This window comes from Papaver somniferum, chromosome 5 (genome assembly GCF_003573695.1).
Source record: "Papaver somniferum cultivar HN1 chromosome 5, ASM357369v1, whole genome shotgun sequence".
In the NCBI taxonomy this organism is placed as follows: domain Eukaryota; kingdom Viridiplantae; phylum Streptophyta; class Magnoliopsida; order Ranunculales; family Papaveraceae; genus Papaver; species Papaver somniferum.
In genome coordinates, this window is record NC_039362.1 from 113,504,684 (window position 1) to 113,524,027 (window position 19,344).

General features: G+C 36.3%; 1 long non-coding RNA gene across 1 annotated transcript; it reads right to left on the bottom strand.

The window, feature by feature from the left end:
* Positions 1 to 1,566: 1,566 nt before the first annotated feature.
* On the bottom strand, positions 1,567 to 4,198 carry LOC113282459. The gene is made up of 3 exons (XR_003326961.1): positions 3,024 to 4,198; positions 2,628 to 2,917; positions 1,567 to 2,305 (listed from the first exon to the last, which is right to left on the bottom strand). It is a non-coding gene; the product is annotated as an uncharacterized LOC113282459 (long non-coding RNA).
* Between the last annotated feature and the right edge of the window lie 15,146 nt (positions 4,199 to 19,344).

The window sequence follows — 19,344 nt, forward strand, 5'->3', positions numbered from 1 at the left end:
AGTAATAATTGTAACATGTTGGCTTTAAGTTAGTAAGCTATGCTTTTTACTAAGAGGATTAACACAATAGAACATATATAGGTTAGAGAGTCATGTTGGGGATCCAAATTAGTTTTTCACGATCGAAAAATGCATAATAATTTGGTTGATCATTCATTTATAACAGGAGGGTGGTGGGATAGTTTGGAAATCAATGATTAATTAAATTGATTAATAGCCACTGAACCTTGTTCAACAGATGAATATAATTAACGTAATCTTCATAGATATTCGATTCATCTAGGGTTGAGATATTTTATCCTAAATTTTCAATAACAGAGTCTTCCGGGATTTATATCTCGGTAGTTTTCGTTGTCTTTTTTTTAGTAACAAAGAGAGATTAATGAAGAAGAAGACAAATATAATAGTCATAATCATTTGACTTTTATAGATAGTACATAGGAAATACCAGGATTGAAAAATAAATTGACTTTCAAAATTGTGAAAGGGATGGGAAATAGAAAAAGTGGGGATAGGAAATAGGGAAAACCTAGATTAAAACTACATTTTTGTTCTTGCGTTTGTTTTTGTATCAAAAAAAGAAAAATCCTTTCTTTATATATATTTCACAATTTAATTTGGCCAAGTACCATAAGAGAATCACATTACATAACAATCGGAACAAAAAAACAAAGTAAATCACTTTACATAATTGATGTAAGCTATTTTACCAATGTGATATTGAGTAAAAGCAGATCCTAAGCCATGCGAGAGTTCAATCTACCCCTATAATATTTTCAAATTAGACGAATGATCATATGAAATTGAGTTATAGGTGAGACATTCCTCCCAGCAAAAATGAAAGTAATACTTTTCCAAAAACGGAGGGAGTATTTTGTAAAGTGTCTACTCTTGTAAGACAACCGCCAAATGATTTGTTCCATGTTTGTTTATAATTGCCGCAACAACTTCTGTTGTTATCCTATTATGCTGGAAGTTGAGGTCCTGTTTTTTAGTGGTACGGATATGTCTAGTACGTTATGTCTAGTACGTTTGCTTGTCGAAATGGAACATGCTAATTCAAAAGGCAGTAATTAGTCTCCAGAAAACAGCCAAGTCTTTATACAACTAAGTATCATCGCCATAAAGTGTTTGCATTATATATCCACAAAACAAAATCTTGTTTACATAACGCAATGGAAATATATCTATGAAGAATTCCTCAATAAGACTCGTCTTCAATGAATTTCAAAAAAATTATGCATAGAGATCCCAGTTTTTTTCGCTCAACTTAAAGAGTAGAATGAATGAGACTATGAGTGGATCAGTACATGAAAACTAATAGAGAAAAAACCATATTAACTTTCAATCATCATTATGGTATATATTCCCATGCCAATCAACATTATAGTAATCCTAGAAAAGACATAATATTTTTATGTATGTAATCCTAGAAAAGACACAATTTTTTTATCAGTTCAAAAAAATATTGTAGAAGACGTATAACGGCTTTCTCCTACTGGTAGCACAGTAGCACACCATCAATTCGAATTGATATAAGATGACAGAAAAAAAAATGTCGACAAAAGGTAATGAGGGAAATACACAGAAGTGTAAGGAGCGTCGTTTTTCCACCACAAAGTAAAGACAGACGGATTTGAAATCATATTTTTTCACAACGCAAAGAAAGATAAGAGTTCCAAATCAGAGACATTGAGGAAAGAACCACAAAAGTACAGGATGACAGGTTCCAATAAACACAACTTATAGTCCGGAATGTTAGTCACCTTCTTAGGACACGCATGGAAGGCTACATAGCGCCAACCATTTTCAATGAGTCAACTGAGTATTTAGGTAGCAGTCGCGTTGTAATGAAGAGATTAGCAACCTGCATACTTGGGTGGACCTGGAACATTTAAAGGAAAACCATAGACTTGATGGCTTTACAAAAGAAACATAGGTAAACCTATATGAAATGGACTTCATCTCTAGTTTAGTACCATGCTATTGATTGCACGGCTGTTGACATATGTGGTTGTCAGATAACCTCCACTAATTAAGCATATATCACCCTACAGTTGGTGCATGAACATTAAAAGCATTCCCCATTTACAGAACATTCGACCAAGATTTATTGGTTGGGGCGGTGGAAACATGTTGCAACAGCTTCCGTCTCATTCTTACTTTCCTGCTGCTTCATCTCAAACCCTTGCAAGCAACAACATGCCAGATGCTATTTTATCAATATCAATTTTTCCTGGAATAATGAACTAAGCATCCCTCTGGAGACTGGCTTCCAAGCAAAGCGGGTAAAGCCGTTGTGCTTCTAAGGGAAAGAAAATAAAGTCTGAAATTAATGAGAATAAAATACGTAACGTCTTCTACAAATGCATTCAACATAGTTCGCTCCCAGATTGAAGCCCTAATATCATATAACCATTTTGCCAAGTGAAATTCAAGCTTGCTATTATTCAAAATTCAATCAAAAAATTCTGAATAAAAAATAAATAGAGGTCCATTTTCCATAAAAATATTAGGACACAAATTGGTATCATTTAGCTGCATACATGGGATGAGGATTCCTAGCTTTACTTTCACTGATATGGGACATAGCGTGTGGAAATAGATGCATGGCTGAGTGTTGTTACCTATGACATTTTTGAGTAAAAGTATTTCATCACAGGTGCACAACATCCCTCTACTTGTGAGATATGCACAGTTTGAGATGCCAAAAATTAGAATGAGTCAGGAGACCAATACTTGCAGATTGACTGTTCACCTGCAAGGCTGCACCACGTTTCTGAAAACGGATCAAGCCACAACTGACTTGCCATAAAAAATGCTCACCAAAAAGTTACTTTCGGCGTAATATACAGATAATACAAAGTAATGAGTGAAGTTGTACTCACTAAAATGATGACTTGCATATCAATATCACCTGCAACAGACCATTACAATATTGGGTTTGATTAATTCCAGAAAGAATGTAATTTAAAATAACAAAGAACACGAAACTAATAATTTGAGAACCTCCGGGATTATACCATATGAGTTTGCCATAGACATTGACCATCTATAATTTATTGTGAGACATCACATTATCACCAGTATTTGGTTTAGACATTGTCTTGCACCTTATCACCGGTATATGGTTTAGATACCATCTTGTGTAAGAAGAGACTAACTTTTAGCTTGAACAACATCTCTACTATATGTTTTTCAAGCTTCCAATTGCTCGAGTTTGAGTATTCAACAGATCAAAGGCACCATTGCAGTTAGTACATTGAACGACAAAGAGTGATTCCAACTAAATCTCAGCAGTCCTTAAAACCAAAGAGTGATTCAACTGATCAAAGGCACCATTAATACAATGAATAGCAAAGAGTTATTCAGACTAAAGCTCATCCATCCTTCAAACAATTTGTTAATATAGTTTGAAGCTCATTCCAAATTAGAAAAATGGAAATTGTCTACTAAAACAAAACAAAAAAAAAAAATCTAAAAAAAAGGTAATTGAATATTTGAAAAGGTAACTACATTATATCATTTATCTCCTCGTATTAAATCAACATTGTCTTTTTGGTGAAAGGTTTAATTCTTAAACCTTATTGATCTAAACATCAAGCCCTATCCTAAAACACCCCAAAACAAATCAAATCAAGTGAAATTCTATTGATATTTACCACCGGAGATGTATGCTGGCTCTTTTATCAATATCTACCAACAAAAGTCTGCTAACATTATATAAAAACTCCAACAACTAAATCAAAGAAATATTTTCACAAAAATTATATCTGCAAAAATTATAGAATCGAGTTGAACAACTAAATCAAAGAAATATTTCAGAAAAATTAACAAATAAAAAACGTCAAAAATCAAACTTACATGTAATCCTGACAGAGTATGGTTTAGAAAAAAACTGAGAACTCTGGGAAGATAACATCGTTTGAGGTTTATGTAATGGAACATCTCAGGCATTGATTATAAGAAATCGATGAGTTGTTACCGAGCTGTTATTGGGGATCTTTTTTTTTTCTCTCGTAACGTACAAAAGAACCCTACTTTTGGCAGTTGGAATCAATAGGATTTGAGTAGCAGATATTATGGTGCTAGTAATGAGGATCTTTATTGTTCGTAACATATGAAACTGAAGGAGGAATGGACCAATTACCCGAGAGCATTGGATGCAAATGCCTGTATGTGGTCATCTCTTGGCGGAAACGTGGAGTTGCGTTGTTCATCTATTTGGTAAGGGATCATGTTATACATACGCACCAAAATACACCATTTGGGATGAATCGCTTAAGGGTCAGAGAATTGTTTTATTCAACCATAACAACATACATCATATCGGCATTAGAGTACGTGATGATTGTCCATTACCACCGGTAGATAAGTTAAATGAGGTCTCGGAGCTCACCAAGGAGTGGCTTAAAAAATACGATGCCAACATGAGGCGATGGGAGGAATTGATCGAGCCGTATCAATTCGAGGGTCTCCATTTGTTGGAATGGGTATTTTCCTTATGTTAAAAACTTGATCTATCGGATGCTTATATTTTGTCGCTTTCTTATATTGTATTTTGCAAACTTGAACCAAGCTTAATGAATGAAAGTGGTTTTGTTTTTTTGGGAAACTTGGACTCATGAAATTTGTTCCAGAATCGGACTTTTAGTTTATTTATAAAGTCCGATTCTTGAAGTAGTTTGTTGCAGCTTTTTCAGAATCGGTTTATATGGAGTATAATATAATCTGATTATTGGATACATAGATTTTTAACTAAATAACCGGATTACATTTGGTCCAAAATGATCCGAACATGAATCAAGAATCGGTTGATTTGTGTAAATGGAATCATGGTCGTTTGATTAGGGCGTAAAATAGGGAAAGATTTTCAGCCACGATTTATCTACTCGACTTTCCTGTGTTTTGAGAGCAGTGACAGCCGCTGATGGCTTACAAAGGCTCATGTACAGCCGTCAGATGGTTCAAAAACCATTTGTTTTTGTAAGATAGATGAGTGTTTATTCATAAGGAGGAGATGAAGGATTATTATAAAAAGGAAAGAAAGGAAATTTAGGAGGGGACACTTAATTCATCTCTTTCTCTCTCTTCTTCTCATTCTCACTCCATTCACTTTTAAGGGGATGGGCTTGCTGTGGCTTGGACTTGCTTCTCCTTCCCATTTTTACCCTATCAATATTGCGATCATAGGGGGAGAAATTTAGTCTCTCGCCCAGCAAGTCACACCATCCGCGCAATTCTTGCGATATTTTTATCTCTCTCCTTCTCGCCTCTTTTGGCCGCGTCTTAGCTTACTTATCGCCTCGTTGGAAAACCCCCATCCGCTCAAAAACATTTTTTACTCTTCTACCGGTCTACCTCCGCGCTAACCACCGCCGCTTCACCACATCCGCGCTACTAACCTACATCAGCGTCGTCCGCTACCCTCAACAAGGCGACTTCTTCTTCTTCCTTTCCTCTCAGATCATTCCTTCTTCGCCCTTTCTGAGGAACAACACCGGCTCCAAATCTGATTCATCAATAATAACCTTGGAGATTTATCATTGATCAAACGAGACCATCCATGATTCGAGGTGGAAAGCCGGAAAGATTCATCGTCAACGACCAAATCAGAGATTCATCAACAAAAAGCAATCGAACAGATAAGTTCAATCTACCTGTTCTGGTTGATTTCTGTTTCTTTTTCGAAAAATATACTAGGGTTTTCATTGACTCAAATTCGATATTTCTTTCTATTTTACGATCAAATTCGAAACCTAAAATCTAATTTGTGATAATCATCTTGACGAAAAATCTTTAGAATCGCACAAATTTTTTAGAGCTGCTCTTCATTGAGAGTTGGTATATTTCTCAAGCTTTCATCGAAATTCAAAATGACACTTGAGTTTTGAAAACACTGTATCTAGAACTTGAAAACCCATCAAACTACTTTGAATTTGACTCCTTTTCGATTTTTTCACCTAACCTGCACTTATACTTGCGTTTGAAACGAATTGCTTCAGTTCTTGTATGTAATGAAGTAATAGGGCAATCAACTGTTGAATTTCAGTACCTAATCAAGGAATTATGGTTTTGTGTTCTCAGAATCGATTATCAGGGCCTCTTGAATCGGATTTCAACTGATGAAGAAGAAACTTGTGAGATCAAGGAAGAGTGGTAGCTAGAAATTTGCGAGTGCATGATCACTCGAAGCTGCAGCTGCTTCGGTTTTCCCTTGTAGGGGAGCAGCATACGGCACCGGAAAGAGTGGTGTTGGTACAACATCTATGGAAGTACCCATTAAGGGTGAAGGTATTTGGTAAATCACTACAAGAATACGAGCTGAACTCTCAGAGAACAACACTTGGCCTCATAACCATCAGTAGAAGAAAATTGAACCACAACAAACACATCAAAGATAAGTATTCCTTGATCTTTACTTGTATATGCAACTTCCGCTACCTATGATTCAATTGCTTAACAGAAACTGTTTGATTTATTGCTCAAACTTACTTGAATGCTCTCTGCATTCTACAACCTTTAAGTTTCGCTTGATATATGACACCTAATTGAAATGATCAATTTACCTGCACTCTTAGTAAGCTTCACGTTGGCTCAAAACCAACATCAGCGGACTCGATAATAATGCTTAACTTGCCTTTTCCTTTTCTCTTCTTTTATGGTTCACCATCATTTGGTAAAGGCACCGTAATTTGAATGTTGCTTTATGTTTTAGCAAATTTGTAATATGACTTGTTTGATCACCAAAGCTAAGAAGCACCTTATGCCAGTTTATGCATTAACTATTTGATGACAGTCCTTGGAACACCAAGTTCATTTCATAACGTGTTTGCTTCATGATGTTCTCACCTTGGCGTCCTAAGATACATTATTGTTAATCCTCTTAAATTGTGTGCTTGTATCAGTTTGAGTTAAGCACATTTGAGCATACCCGGAGTTCAATCAGTTTATCTTTGAATTATACAGCTTAACAATGTTGTGTTACTTATAATTTTCAGTTGCTGGAATCAGTTTCTGCTACATATTATTATGATTATTGATCTAACTCACGGAAAATAGATGTTTAATTATCTTTGAACAACTACTGATCTAAGAGTAGCACAGCAAAGATAAGAACTCAGGCTTTGGCAAGATGAAGTCATTCATACAAGTCCAAACTAGGACCTGAGAATATAACCAGCGATATCAAAAGCTACCTGACCTCAGCAAAAAGCTAAGTATTACTTTCTTAAGCTGAATTTTGAAAGCATATCGGAGTTACATAACTATTGGCAGTTATAGCATTTCGGTAAATACACACTTCTCCTTAACCCTTTTTATCTTATAATGCATGCAAACTTTTGAGTTTCAATGAAAACAACATGATATAAATCGTCTAGGAAAGCACTAAGCTGCCTTTTATTGCCATATAAGTATCTCACCTTAGCTAAATGCATAATTGAATTATAACTTGACTTATATTAGATCTGTAAAAGCATGAATTTTCCTTATAATTAAAATAAATGCTTGAATGCTAGAGAAAAGTTAAATATCCTTATAATGAAAAAATATGTTTAAATCATAAAGCATGAGCTTGCTTAGCTAGGTACAACTGTTGCATGTGGATAAAACATCTGCATAATGAACTAGGTGATTAAATTTGCTCAACTGGTGTCTGCCATGTATATCTTGCTTGAATAACACAAATATGCTTTTTGTATATTGCATCTGAGTGACATTTAATGTTATACCTCATGAACTTGATCTGAAATCTTTAAGTCTGAATCGACTCACATAACTATCTATGCTAGCAATGTAAAATCTAGTGAGTTGTGTACTTGGATGAAATAAATCGAGCTGAATAAGCATTTAAATATCTCTTCTAAAAAAGCATGATAATCTGTTTACATCATTATACATGAATCCTAGTCGATCTATAAGCATGCAATTGAAGTGATATAGCTTAACTGAAAACTTATTATACGCAGGATCTGTAGCCCCTGTGACACCTATATGAGCTGAACTGCTCAAACATAATTTTATGAACTTACAATGTTAAACTTTAATTGGTCACCTATGAGCTGACTGTTTCCAGAATTGTTTATCTGCAACTTTAAAGCCTAACTCTACAGCTGAGAATCTGTAGCTATGAATATCCTCAAGGCCACCACTTAAGCTAAGTGTGTGAGTGGTTTCAATCCCACAGATCATACGTAAAGCTCAGTTCTTCTTTATTTCTAACCACAGCTGTCTTATAATGGCTGTCTTATAATGGCTGTAAATGCAAAACTATGGGAAGACATGATGTAATCTATATTTTTGAGCTTAATCTTTGAACTTGCAAATGACATATCACTCAATGAGTAGACCTCAAAATTAGAGGCCATAGTAGCCCCTAGAGGCACACCTATGGATCTGGTTAAAGCTAAGCGATGCCAAAAATCCAAGAGCAGACGTTGTTTCACATCTAGCCTGATATAAAGATAAGTTCCCATTTTCTTTGCCCAATATTTGGTGTGACATACTATATTACAATCTATTTTTCTCAAATGACAACTGAACTTCTAGCATGAAATCTGTATCTCGACCTTTGTCATTAAGATAAAAACCTATGCATGTTTATATTATGCCTAAGGTACAAAATTGTTTCTCGCCGTTATGAATATACACACCCATCTGGCATGTTTAGTAGATTAGACCAAAAGTGCTGGAATAGCGCCTATTTGCGCATTGATATTTTGAGTTCCATGAAACGTGCATATGTCATCTAGTCGCATATGTAAACTGCCATGTGACCAATTAACTAAGTATGCATAAAGCGTTTGAAATCTCGTAAGCATCCATGTCATCTTGTCTCGAATTATTCACAACCGGATTGTGACAATAGTATGAGTTGCTGGCTATGAGTACGGCCGAGAGAGGAGGAAATGCCATGAGTACGGCTGAGCAGTGAGAAAGGGTGGCCTCGAATGCACCATGAGAAATGAAAAAGGCTACGAGTACAGCCCATGAAATGAGTCTGGCTAGGTTCCATGCATGACCAATGAAGCGCACAGCCCATGAAATGAGTCTGGTTAGGTTCCATGCATGACCAATGAAGTGCATCGGTAGCCCCGAGTCTGGCTAGGTTTCGTACATGACCAATGAAGTGCACCAGTAACCCCGAGTATGGCTAGGCTTTGTGCATGACCAATGAAGTGCACCAATAGCCCCGAGTCTAGCTAGGTTCCGTGCATGACCAATGAAATGCACAATAGCCCTGAGTATGGCTAGAACGAATAAAGCCCCGAGCATGACAAATGAAATAAAACCCCGAGTACCGATAAGCCACGAGTACGCCAAGTGGTGAGATAAGGTGACCTTGAATACACCATGAATTGGATATAAAGCCATGAGTACAGCTGAACGATGAGAAATGAGAATATAACCTCATTCGCATAGATAACTCGAATGCACTATGAGTTAAGCCAGCACCGAATCCTGAGCGATGACACAATAATGTGACAAATGCATACCTAGAGAGGGTTAATTGCATAGGGTCCGACAGGTATTCTAAAATCATTTCAGATATAAGATATGAGCAAAGTATAATGAGATTGCTAGTAAAGCATTAGAACCAAGCGCCCACAACTTAGCTAAATATTAGAGGCGAGGCGTTGCTTACGTTTTCACAAATTACTTGATCACGCGCATAGTTAATTTGGCTGATCGGAACATTTGCAATTGCCTCGGGATATATTTAGAACTGTACACTAGCGCCTTAAAAACATAGTGGCGCACACTGAAAGAAACTAAAACAGAGTGCGTGTTCTACTCGAACCAAAAGACGCAAGTGCTAATTCATGCTCATAGTTATCCACCACATCTCGAGCGCATTTAAATAATAATATATATATATATATATATATATATATATATATATATATATAAAAGGTATGAGGGGACTTACCTCCAGAAATATATCTTCATTTCCTTGAGCCCTTGCACGGGAGGCGAGTAAGTCAAATACCATACACTCGTCCGCCAACTTCACCTATTTAGGCGCGCCTAATAATTCTATCTAACCAAGTGACTATAGAGACTCGTGCACACAAGTAGAACACCAAGCACCCGTCTGCCTCATTCTTAAAAAAAGGGTAGAAATATGAGTCGGACCCAACATATGCTTGAGCGGTAAAAATATGTAAGTAGCTGCAAGCTCTCAATAATAATAATGCCGCTCAAGAAAGAAAGGAGAAGGTAGTACACCGCTCGGTAAAAATATGTAAGTAACCGCTGCTCTCAACAATAATAATAATGTCGTTCAAGAAACAAAGGAGAAGGTAGTACACTGCTCCTGTAAGCTTCCATCATAAGCCGGTCGACGTCTATCAATCGGGAATGTCAAAGCGAATTTTCACTATCAAAATGATCACATGCGAGACGGAGTAGCCTCAATAAATAATTGAGATGCTTCATCTGAAAAAAATCAAGTAAACTCGGGTCATAATAATGAAATAATGCTTTAACAAATGAAGTAAGTGATCAAAGAATAATAATTACCACGTGGTCGACATACACGTTACAAAATCAAATGCTCCTACCGATTATAAACAGTTAGATTATACTTACACAATTTGCACGAATAGTCAAACCAGTCGAGTGCTCATGGTAAACACCACTCACAAAACAGGCGCGCATGACAAATCTCCAGAGATAATACTTGCATAACATGAGAATTCAACCAGTTAAGCGCTCATCCGGGCTGTACTCATTCGCCTTCCACTTGAACACTTATTCTAGGAGATGCGCAGGCTGCACTCATATGCCCTCCACTTGAACACTTATTCTAGGAGGCGCGCAGGCTGCACTCATCCGCCCTCCACTTGAACACTTATTCTAGGAGGCGCGCAGACTGCAGTCATCCTCCCTCCACTTGAACACTTAAATAAAACTCTCATACTGATCATTTATTCATCCTATGATTTTCAAAAGAGAGAGGGTAAAAGCGACAAATGAATGAAACTTCATCACTTACCCAAAGAGAGGATTAACCGTCATGTTGACAAAACACAATATGTAATAGCTTAGCTAGCTAATTTCCATGAGCCCAGAGCAAACGAGGATCATGGGCACATTTGATCGATTTAGATCGCCGTCATCACGATTCAGAAACAGTGTCATAAAAATAAATTCCAGCGCTATGTATTTGTCATTTCACCCAGATCTCATAAAAAGCGACAAACATAAAATTCCGCTAGCATAAGAAAGCCGAGCGTAAAAGCTAATGAAGGTCTAAAGTAAACAAGTAATTGATACAGTACCCAGCGCATCGTTTTAAGACGTAAGGCGCTAAAGAAGCGCCTTAACATATCCTAAAGAGTAGGAGTCGATATCTACACTGATCTCAAAGTCTATTGGTCACCTGAGCGATAACTAATCACAAACATGCATACTATGCGAAAAACCTCACATTTTCATGAGACCATGAAGCACTTACATTTACGCGCACCTATTCTCTGTAAAAATATATGTCCGCTTGAGATAGCCGATCGATATGTAACCACTTGGAAGTTGTAACTAAAACCACTCTCTGTAAGCCGCCTTGCCATACATCGTGACTCTCATATACTTGTGCCTCATGTGGAATAGTCGCATATGAAAGTGCGTAAAACATAATTTACACGCCATGACTCAAAATTTGTTCATAAAAATGTCAATATCTTTTCTATCTCCCTCGCCTTTCTCACATATTATGCAAATAATACTCTGTGCCTACTAGGATGCAAACAGGAAACACATTACTGACACACAACAATCTTATTAGATTATTATTGGAACACGACAAACATTGATTTGAATGATAGTCCTGGGGACTCGGAAGCACGGATATAAACCATTCATCGTGTTTTACCAACTTGCATAGATCTTGCTAATTGTTTCAGCGCGAAAGGACACCTCTTCTTCTCTGAGCCGGACAAGTGAGGTAAAGAACTACCCCCTCTAATAACCTTCTGAGGAGATTTGTCATCAGGAAGAAGCTCCCAACTCCTATTTATCCTCCCTTTCTCCGAAGCCTCGACTTTAACTTCATCCAAAATTTGGAATCGAATTTGCATTGGCTAGAATCAAATTATCTCGAAGATCCCTATCGCTCTTATTCATAGCTTTGAAGATACAAGACTCAGAATATCAGGTGTCGCCATGAATAGGAAAACCATTAAGCGCGACCACGTCTTCCAGCACTGAAGTCGCCTCCCACCAAGCAAATAAAAAACGTGAGGGTTCAACATGCGAGGATGTGTCCGTCTAAAAATTCCATCAGTTGCATCCATTAACTGATGAATCAACATGTGACTGTTGACCTGGCCTATGACCAGTCAACAGTCAGGGGACTAATGTTGATACACGAAAATAATTAACCCTAAAAGAGGCAGCCCCTTAGCCTACTTAGGGCTCCTCTTAAGAAGAAGGAACTTGGGGACTAGGTCCAACCCATAGGACAATGGATGGACCTATCCCAAGAAGGAGAATCTTGAAATAGTTGGGTCTCATCCCTAACAAAATGGGTTTTTTTCCTAGTTCCTTGATAACTTGGAAAAGAAGAAAGTGGTAGTTTTGTAATATATTAGCCTTATGAGTGTTTATTCATAAGGAGGAGAGGTAGGATTATTATAAAAGAGAAAGAAAGGAGATTTAGGTGGGGAAACTTAATTCATCTCTTTCTCTCTCTTCTTCTCATTCTCTCTCCATTCACCTCTAAGGGGATGGGCTTATTGTGGCTTGGACTTGCTTCTCCTTCCCACTTTTACCGTATCAACAGATCCTGATGATGAAGTGAACGCGGATATTCTAGCAAGTTGGGAAGCTAAACTAAAGGATAGGGAGGCTGCAAAAGCATGTTCGGAAATGGAAGGCTCTAGGCATGTATTGGATTCGCAGTCTGGGACTGATAAGTCCATTGAGCAATCTTTGGTCTCGTCAAGTTCTGAGAAGGCAAATGATTTTAAAGAGTTGGAAGAAAAAAAGATTGCATTCCGTGCAAGATTAGATGCCATGAAGTCCCAAAGGGAGGTGTCTCTTCTAGCTATAGAGATTTTGGAAGGAAGGACAGATTCGGAGGGCAATATTTTGGATGACGCTTCCCAGGCGAATAATAATTCAATCATTTCTTCTGATGAAGATGATGAAGGGAATTTTTATGAGGATTATGAGGATTCAGGCATTATGAATACCATTGCTCCCAAGAAAAAGCCGTATAAAGTTAGTAATAATAAACGGTCTAGTGCTAGATGCAAATGGATACATTTTTGTTATATGTTTTATCATTTTTTTTATTTTTTTAGTTAGTAGCCTTTTTGTGGTTAGTTTTGAGGTTATTTTTTCACCCCTTTGGTTTACGGGGGTGGGGGCCTTAGTGCCGCTATCTTGTAATTACTTGTAATTACGTTTTTTTGCTTTAATAAACTATTGGACTTAGCAAAAAAAAAACAAAAAAAAACAAATAGTTTGCATACTAGGTACGCATACTGTGTTGTATCCAGACAAAGGGTTTTGTTCTAAACTCCCATTTCAATCATTGAAACATCCTTAGAAGACTACAATATTTGTCTCACACACACTATTAGCTTACAAGTAATTTTCAAGTGATCAAATGATCAATACGAAACTTTCCAAGTCGACATCAAATGATTGTCCCACACAAATCATGTAAGATGTTTCAAGGCAACTTTCACATGATCATCTTTTGACTTATTATTTTTTCCAACAAATAAATTTTTTCCAACTAAACTCGTCAAGAATATGATGAACGTAGTTGAGTTAAACTCAGCTCGAAATATCAAATGTGTATAATATTAAAGTCTATATAGTTGTACGACTTAGTCTTATTAGGATATAGAATAGAATAGACTTCTGAGTGATAGATAAGTTTTAGTCTCCATATACCTTTTGTTGATGAAGTTCCTCCAAGATCTCCTCAGTAGATCTCCGTATTCAATCGATGAACGCCGTGAAGTATAAAGCTCAACTACACATTCTATCCTAATATGAGACATAGTTATAGTAGACTAGAAATCAAGTCTTATAGTTTTGATCAAATAAACCTGACAAACAAGCTTGAGATAGCAACGCTTGCGAGTTCGACCGAGCAATGCTCTAAAAATCCCCCCCTTTTGTCAATTTTAGTGACAAAACTACCAATACATATGGATTACAAAATAAATAAACTTTGTAGCTTCTCATCCATCATGCTTAATTTCCTTGGTTCTCCAACATTCCTTGAATTCATTGCCACTCCAAGAATTCCAGTGATTCTGAACGTGTCCAACTCAGCATCATTGTTGTTGAAGATCCGTAGCCATAACAATAAGAAAACATATGAAAAAAATTTGTTCTCAATCATTGTTATGCAGTGTCATAGTATTATTACACAACATCAAGGCTCAATTGTATCACAACTTTGACAATAATACTACGGTGATATGTATCACTCCCCCTTAGTCAATACTTTCATCTCACAATGAAAACCACTCCCTCTTACATAATGATTCGTAAACCATATGTATGTAGTATGAACTACCAAATAATTCTCCCTTTTTTTGTCAATATAAATTGGAAAAGGTACGAAAATTACGGGATAATAATAAAATTCTCAATGAGATAATGCATGAATAAAAGAGAACATATCAACTTTTTTTCGATGATTTCACAAAGTTGAAACTTAGTGTATTCATCAAGGAGTTTATAAAGATACAAGATAACTCACTCCTACAATGTTCCACAGCCGCACTTCCCACAAAGATTTGGCAATTAAGCACAAGTTCAATTAAGAAATCTCCTCCATAAAATAGACTTATCTTTTGACATATATGAGATACTCATAGTTTATGGACGTAAACACAAATATCCCATAAAATATTTTTGCAATATATAAAACCAATAAAGATTAATACTGCAAAATCAACTTCCAAATAACTTAGAATTTAAATAAATAAATCTAAAACATTGCAAGATGACAAATGTTGGCAATAGCTACGTGTAATCACAATATTTGTTATTCTAAACCCTAGTTATCCCTCTTAAACACAAGGATAAATTTTCATAAGAAGATTCCTAGACATTAAGATTCTTGAAAATTCTTTATCGTCCCGAACTCCTTGTCGTCAACAGACATTGGAACATAAGGTTCATGAAGAAAGGAGTCAATTCCAACAAACCTTTTTGATTGTTGTTGAACCAGGGCATTCTGAATTTTAAGAGATCTTAGAACAATAGCTTTTATTTTATGCATCTCCATCCTTGTTTCTTTCAACTCTTCAAGAACACCAGAAAACTTCTGAAGATTTTAGGGGTTAGCCCTTGGTTTCTTCATATTCTTCATTTTTCTCTTCAAAGTTATAGAGGAATGAGATTTACCTTTTTCCTTCATTATTGATGGCTTAACAATCATGTTAACATCTTTTCCATCAGAAGATATGATGCTTGGAGTCTCCATTCAAATATGGGATTGTGAGAGAACTACAGAAAACTAGCTCCACAAGCAATCTTTTGATAAAAAGGAGTTTTCAGGGAAGGAAAAAAGGAATGTAGGTTTATGGAACCTATATACAGAGTAAGTAGGATACACGTACGAACAACTCTCAACCCTAAAAAAGGTAGAATTTTCAATTTTAACCCTCTTTTACTAATCAAACATGGTAAACCTTTTCAATACCATTTGAAGATATGAAAAGATCAACAGAATTCCATAAAAAAAGAAAAAAAATCTTTTCCTAAAACCCGATTGTGCAGAACTCTTGTCTCTTTGAATTCGGGCACATGAGACAAGATGCACTTTAAACACAATTAGGATGTATTGGGGTGAAAAATAATCTATTCACCATGTGATTCTTGTATGGAATTCTCAGTTCCCTTTCTCATAGATCGTTTAGATCTAGTTTTTTTTTCTGTAGAGGTCTAACTTTTTCTTTAGAAATTAACTTCTTTGAAGACGAGTTAAGCTTACATACCTCAGATGGATTCAACTTAAGAACAAGTTTAAGTTTGTTTTCTAATAGACTTGGTCCCCGTTGAAGTTTGTTGATATATCTTATTTTATGTTTGTACTTGAAGCAATTTGAGAGTTCATGACCCTTAAAAGTACAATAAAAACATGTCAATAAGAAGGAAGGTTCGGGTACCATAGCCGAGCATGCTGCTAAACAAATTTAAGTACCTGAAACATGTGAGATAGAATTTTCAGTGGATCGAGTAAAATCCATTTTATCCTCCAAAGTGGGCGAAGAAGTTTCTCCAGGAAGAATATCAACATTGATGTACGTATTGCTACAATTATGAAAATTAATATTTTCGCCAAGGACCGAAACACTTGATTTTTCATCTTCATTTGAATCATAGTGGTCAGACATTTCATCAAGAGTTGCAGCAAGACCTTTGTTTCCAGTGTATTTTCTACGATTTGGACACTCATTAGCAAAATGACCAAAACCTTTACACTTGAGGCACTGTGGTATATCCTCATCATCAGTGTCGACAGTGTCCTTGTTTTTAGGGGGGGCAAGATTATGAGGTTTAACTGATGATATGGGTTTATCTCTGGTGAACCGTTTGCTTCTCTTCAAAAGAAGATATCTAAACTGTCTTGTGATCAGAGAGACTGAATCATCAAGATCCTCATCCGATGAATCATTCTTAATAGGATCATCCACCGAGTTTCCAACACTTTTACTTTTATCAAGTAATTTAGTGTTGTTTTGTGCTTTGAAAGCAATATCCTTTCCAGATTTGGATATATGATCATGATCAAAGATCTTTAACTTCCCAACAAGAGTATTTCTGGAAAGTGTATCAAGGTTATTTCCCTCAACGATGGCATGTTTCTTAGAATCGTATCTAGTTGGAAAAGACCTGGGAATTTTCATCACAATGTCCTTTTCAGGAATAGTCTTACCCAATGCAAAAGATGCATTAACAATTTAAGACACTTTGTGATTAAACTCATCAAATGAATCTTCGTCAGCCATATGAAGGTTTTCCTAATCATAATTTAGTTTTTAAAGCCTAGCTTCCTTTTCAAAAGGTATTCCCTTCAAATACGGTTTCTAAGATATCCCAAGAATCTTTAGACCGGGTGCACGTAGTCACATGGTGATGAAGATCTGGAGTAATGACATGGATGATAGCATTCAATCCATCAGAATTCTTCTTTGCAGCAAGAATCTCGACAGGCTCATACTCACCAATATCCTTTGGAACTGTTATACAATTTACTAAAACCATTGGAGGATTATACCCACTAACAACACGAACCCATGATTGAAAATCACGCGCTTGAAGAAAAGCACGCGCTTGAAGAAAGGCACGCATAGTAATTTTGCACCATAAGTAATTCGATCCATCGAAGACTGACGGTACGTTTATAGAGATAACATTTCTGTCCATAGAGTCAGATTGCTACAAACACAAACTTATGAGGTCTTTAACGTGTTTGCCTGTTCTGATACCAATTAAAAAAGCGGTGGTATAACAACCACACCCAATAATTCGTTCGACAATATGTATGGACTAACTCCAATATAATTCCGAGAGCACCATCTTATAAAGCGATCTCAATCAAGAAATATACTAAAGAGTTATATCTCAATTTCTCAATACAATGTGCAATCGAACAGATAGAAATCTACGATCCCGATTGATATGAGAAATAACTTGGACGGTACCAAAGACCAATGCCCAAGTTCCAATCAATTACTATCCAATAATCAAGGTCGGATTTACCAATTGATTGATCTACGCACAACCTGTGATATTTCAATTATATAAACAAATATAATGCGGAAAATAAATAACACAGACACCAGAAGTTTTGTTAACGAGAAAACCGCAAATGCAAAAAAAAACCCGGGACCTAGTCCATATTTTAACACCACACTGTATTAAGCCGCTACAGACACTAGCCTACTACAAGTTAACTTCAGACTGGAATGTAGTTGAGCCCTAACAAAGTCTCACGTCGATTAAGGTACAGTCACGTTCCTTATGCCTCTTGAACTACGCTGGATTCTGCGCATTTGATTCCCTTAGATGATCTCACCCACAACTAAGAGATGGTACGACCCAAAGTCGAAGACTTATAAAAAAATATGTCTCCTACAGATAAGTCTATTCTGATAGATAAATCTGTCTCCCAATTGATAATCCGGTCTTATACTCCCGAAGAGCATCCTAGAAATATCAGTCACCTCATAATGACTTAACTATATGGTAGTGGAAGAAGTTATTGTGGAATCACAAAGAATGAGACGAAGAGCTTTGTGATTAATTTTTATATCTTACCTATCGGATATAAATCTCGAGTAAATCTTAGAGAAGATAAAACTCAATACGATAGAACAAGTAAGAACAAAACACGCAACTACATAGAAAATAGTTGGGTCTGGCTTCACGAATCCCAAATGAAGTATTCAAGTCATTAACCTATAATGGTTTAGGAAAAACCTATGTTAAGGGAGAATCGAATCTAGTCGCAACTAGGACACAGGAAAGTGTCGAGTTTAGGTTTTCCAGTTGCTAGAGTTCTCCCTTATATAGTCTTTCAAACCAGGGTTTGCTTTCAATTAAAGCTAAGATAGCTTGGTAACAAAGTATTCAATATTCATTGTTAGATGAAAACCTGATTTAAGATTCAAGCTAAGTCTGCTTAAAACCGAAGCAATATCTCTCCACCGTTAGATGGTCTTAGATTGTTACACAAAAATGAAATATACCTTCATTTAGATAAGGGTAACCGTACCTAAATGTGTATATTGAGTTAGCTCAATAATAGTTAACTGAAGTTAGCCATATGAACACTTTTGTCTTAACTACATTCATCTAACACTTCTAGATCTACTATGATGATCAATCAATCATGAAAGATAATCAAATGAATCTAATTGTGTATCAAATAGAGTTGTTCAATTGTTCACTATTTCACAGAAATATACATATGAACAAGTTGAATCAAAATCGGATTGATTCATAAGAATGAATTCATGAACATTAAGCCACGCTTTGAAAAGATTTCATTCCTTAATTCATAAATTTATTTGTTCATGAGTATGAAAAACATACTTAACCGATGTTAGAACTTTAACCACTAAGTTTGCAAACAGGTACGCAAACTATAGCTTCCGGACTCTGGTCTTGTATGCATACTGTTGTCCCGGACCTTAACTAAGGTAGAATCGTTCGCATACTGGTATGCAAACTTGGTTCCTGGACTTTAACAGTTAAAACCGTTCGCATACTAGGTATGCAAACAAGGTTCCCGGACCTGAATCATACCAAAACAGTTTGCATACTAGGTACGCATACTGTGTTGTATCCAGACAAAGGTTTTTG